The 4,001-nt window shown below is 42.8% G+C and overlaps 1 pseudogene; it reads right to left on the minus strand.

Annotated features, from left to right (window-relative positions):
• Positions 1-226: 226 nt before the first annotated feature.
• LOC138389784 (histone deacetylase 1 pseudogene) lies at positions 227-1,742 on the minus strand (annotated as a pseudogene).
• Between the last annotated feature and the right edge of the window lie 2,259 nt (positions 1,743-4,001).

The raw sequence follows: 4,001 nt of genomic DNA on the forward strand, positions 1-4,001 counted from the left end.
TTTCAGGATTTTTGTCTTACAGCTGCATAGAAGTATCCCTTCTGCCCAGACCTGGTACTCTTTATGGTTTGAAATTAAGACTGGGGAGGGATGGGTAGCAAGGCAGCTCCTAGAAGAGTTCACCCAGCACAGCTGCCCTGGACTCAGGGCCCTTGTTTCTTTGTTTCTGTCTAGCCCTGGGGATATTTATATTTAATAAGTATAAATACAAAGAGAATTAGAAAATATAAAATCTAAGGGGGTAGAGGAGAAAGGTGGGGTACGTGGCGAGAAGCCAGAGCTGGAAAGATCTGCTCAGGCCTACTTGACCTCCTCCTTGACCCCTTTGGCTTCTGGCTTCTCCTCCTTGGTTTTCTCTCTTCTGTGACTTCTTTCTTCTCTTCTGGATCTTTCTCTTTTTCATCCTCTGTTTTGACTCTCTTGGCTTTTTTGAAGTTGGCAGAGTTCTTGAGGCCGCCCCCTCCTTCCTCATCAGAGTCAGAGAACTCTTCCTCACAGGCAATTTGTTTGTCCGAGGAACAGATTGAGATGCGCTTGTCAGGGTCTTCTTCATCTTCATCGCCACTTTCCTCTGGGATGGCATCCTTGAGAATCACCTGCATTTGGACCCCAGGAGCGTGGGGCAGCATCCTCAGGTTCTCAAACAGTCGCTGTTTGATTTTCTCCAAGTACTCATTAGTGTTCTGGTTAGTCATATTGGAAGGACTGATGTGAAGCTTGAAATCTGGACCAAAGTATTCGAAGTAGTCATTGTATGGAAGCTCATTAGGGATCTCCATGTCCAGGGCCACAGCTGTTTCATATGTCCAGTGCCGGACAACGTTACGAATGGTGTAACCACCTCCTCCCAACATCAACATAGGCAGGTTGAAGCTCTTGACAAATTCCACACACTTGGCATGCCCTTTGATGGTCAGGTTGAAGCAACCTAACCAATCCCCAGACAGGGAATCTGAGCCACACTGCAAGACCACCGCACTAGGCTGGAACATCTCCATTACTTTAGACATGACCAGTTTGAAAATGGCCTCATAGGACTTGTCATCAATCCCATCTCGGAGCGGGTAGTTAACAGGATAATACTTATCTTTTCCAGCCCCATTATCCCGTAGGTCCCCAGTTCCTGAGAAATACTCTCCATATTTATGAAAGGACACAGTCATGACCTGGTCTGTGGTATAGAAGGCCTCTTCCACACCATCGCCATGGTGAATATCAATGTCAATATACAGCACCCTCTGGTGATACTTTAGCAGTTCCAGGATGGCCAAGACGATATCATTGACGTAACAGAAGCCAGATGCCTTGGACTTCTTTGCACGGTGCAGGCTCCCAGTCCAATTCACAGCGATGTCCATCTGCTGCTTATTAAGTTTCACAGCACTTGCCACAGAGCCACCAGTAGACAATTGACAGAACTCAAACAGGCCATCAAATACTGGACAGTCCTCACCAACATTGAGTCTCTGCACCTGCTTGCTGTATTTGGACATGTTATCTGGATAGATGGAGCGCAAGAATTTAATGTAGTCATCACTGTGGTACTTGGTCATCTCCTCAGCATTGGCTTTGTGAAGGCGATAGATTTCCATTTTTCAGTAGAGACCATAGTTAAGCAGCAAATTGTGAGTCATGTGGATTCAGCAAGGCTTCATTGGGTGGCCTTGTCCATAATAGTAATTTCCAACATCCCCATCATAGTAGTAACAGACTTTCCTCCTGGTGCCCTGCATCTGTGCCATCTTGCTCACCTCCCATCCCTTCCATCAGTCGGTCCAACCTCCCGCCCACGGCTCTGCTCAGCGTCCTACCCAGGGGGGAGAGGCTAGTGATCTTGTTAATATACTGTTGGATTTGATTTGCCAGCATTTTATTGAGGATTTTTGCATCAAATTCATAAGGAATATTGGACTTCAATTTTCTATTCTTGTAATGTCACTGTCTGGTTTTGGTTTCAGGGTAGTGTTGGTCTTTTAAAATGAGTTTGGAAGAATTTCCTCTTCTTCAGTTCTTTTTGAAGAATTTGAAATAGATTGGTATTAGTTATTTAAATGTTTAGGTAGAATTCAGCAGTGAAACCATCCAATCCTTAGCCTTTCTTTGATGGGATACTTTTCATTACTGATTCAATCATTTTATTTGTTATTGGTTTGTTCCGATTTTCTATTTCTTCATAATTTAGTCTTGGTAGGTTGTATGTATCTAGAAATTTACCAATTTCTTCTAAGTTATCTAATTTGTTGGCATATAATTGTTCATAATAATCCTTATGAGCCTTTGTATTTTGGTGGTATCAGTTGTATTGTCTCCTCTTTCATTGGGGATGATTATTTTGAGTTATTTGTCAGGCAATTCACAAACTTCCATTTCTTTCAGAATGATTACCAGGGATTTATTTTCTGTTTTTGATTGTGTTGTATGTTTTTGATTATTGATGTTCCTTGCACGTTTGCTTTTATGTCTGAGAATTTGAATAAGCAGCTACTTCTCCCAGTCTTTATGGGATTTGATTTTGAATGAGAGAGGCTATCTTAGTTGTTTTCTGTTGCTTATAGCAGAATGTCTAAAACTAGGTAATTTATAAAGAAAAGGAATTTATTTCTTATAATCACGGAGGCTGAGAAGTCCAAGGTAAAAAGGCTGCATCTGGTAAGAACCTTCTTGATGATAAAGACTCTTACAGAGTCCCAAGGGGGCACAGGGAATCACATGGTGAGGGGGCTGAGTGTACTAACATGCTAGTTGGGGTCTCTCTTCCTCTTTTCATAAACTCACCAGTTTCACCCTCATGATAATACATTAATCCATTCACCCATTAATCCATTAATCCATCAATGGATTAATCCACTAACAAGGGCAGAGTCCTTATGATCCAATCACCTCTTAAAGGTCCCACCACTTAATACTGCCACAGTGGGGATTAAGTTTCAACATGAGTTTCGAAGGGGGTATTCAAACCATAGCAGAGACTTTCACTGGTCAGCAGTGCTTGATATGAGGTAAGACAGAGACTGATCTCTTGGGGAGCATACAGTAAGGCTGAGGGCAAGACCCTCTCACATCCTTCCCTCCTTCCTGAAGGAAATGCCTCAGCTCTGTGCTTTTCTCCATTCACATGGAGCAGGGCCAGCTGTTAGGGGATGCTCTGCCCTTTCCTTTGTTCCTAGCTTTCCCAGAGGACTAGGCTTTGCAGATTGCTTAGTGCTCAGTACTATGTGGGTGAGAAATTAGCTTCACTGAGATGCTGGAAATAATGCTGCCTTTGCTTCCTTCCCTTCGTTGTGGAAGAAAAAACTTCAGTTCTGCACTTATTCCCAATCTTGAGGAGTAGTGCCAGCCATCAAGGGCTTGCCTTCCATTTTCCTTTGTTCCCAGCTGGCTCAGGGAATCAGGCTCTACAGGCTGTCCAGTGGTTGATATGCAGAAAGATAGAAATCAGCCCCACAGAGGGTCCTTGAGAGGTCAGGAGTCCAGGCGGCAAGGCAGATGCTCCAATTTTACTTTCACTCCTGCAGGAGAAATCACAGGCCTAGGTGATCTTAGTGCTGAGCTGAGCCTGTGTGGGGCAAGGACTGATGTGAGTAAAGTGAAATTGCTCTTCGTACCCCATGCAAATGTGACTGCTCCAAGTTTGTGCTCCTCTAGGGTGCTTCTGCTTAGCTGGATTCTGAATTTATCTTGAAGGCATTTTTGTACCTTTTTGTTTTGTATTTCTATGGAAGAATGAAAGGTAGGGATTTCCACTCTGTCATTTTGCTCACAGAAGTTTTTTTTTTTTTTTTTTTTTTTTTAAAGGAAACTTGTGGCCTCTAAATGGATGAGGGGGGCTGTCAAGCAGTTAAGCACACTGAGTTGGCATGAACAAGAACTCTGGATTAAATATTGCAAATTAAATCTGCCCAGAGGGAAAAATACATGATTATTGGAGTCATAAGTATTACCCAGAATATATCATGGATATAAATTATCTAAATTATCTCTATGTCAGGTCATAAACATGA

This window comes from Eulemur rufifrons, chromosome 8 (genome assembly GCF_041146395.1).
Source record: "Eulemur rufifrons isolate Redbay chromosome 8, OSU_ERuf_1, whole genome shotgun sequence".
NCBI lineage: Eukaryota > Metazoa > Chordata > Mammalia > Primates > Lemuridae > Eulemur > Eulemur rufifrons.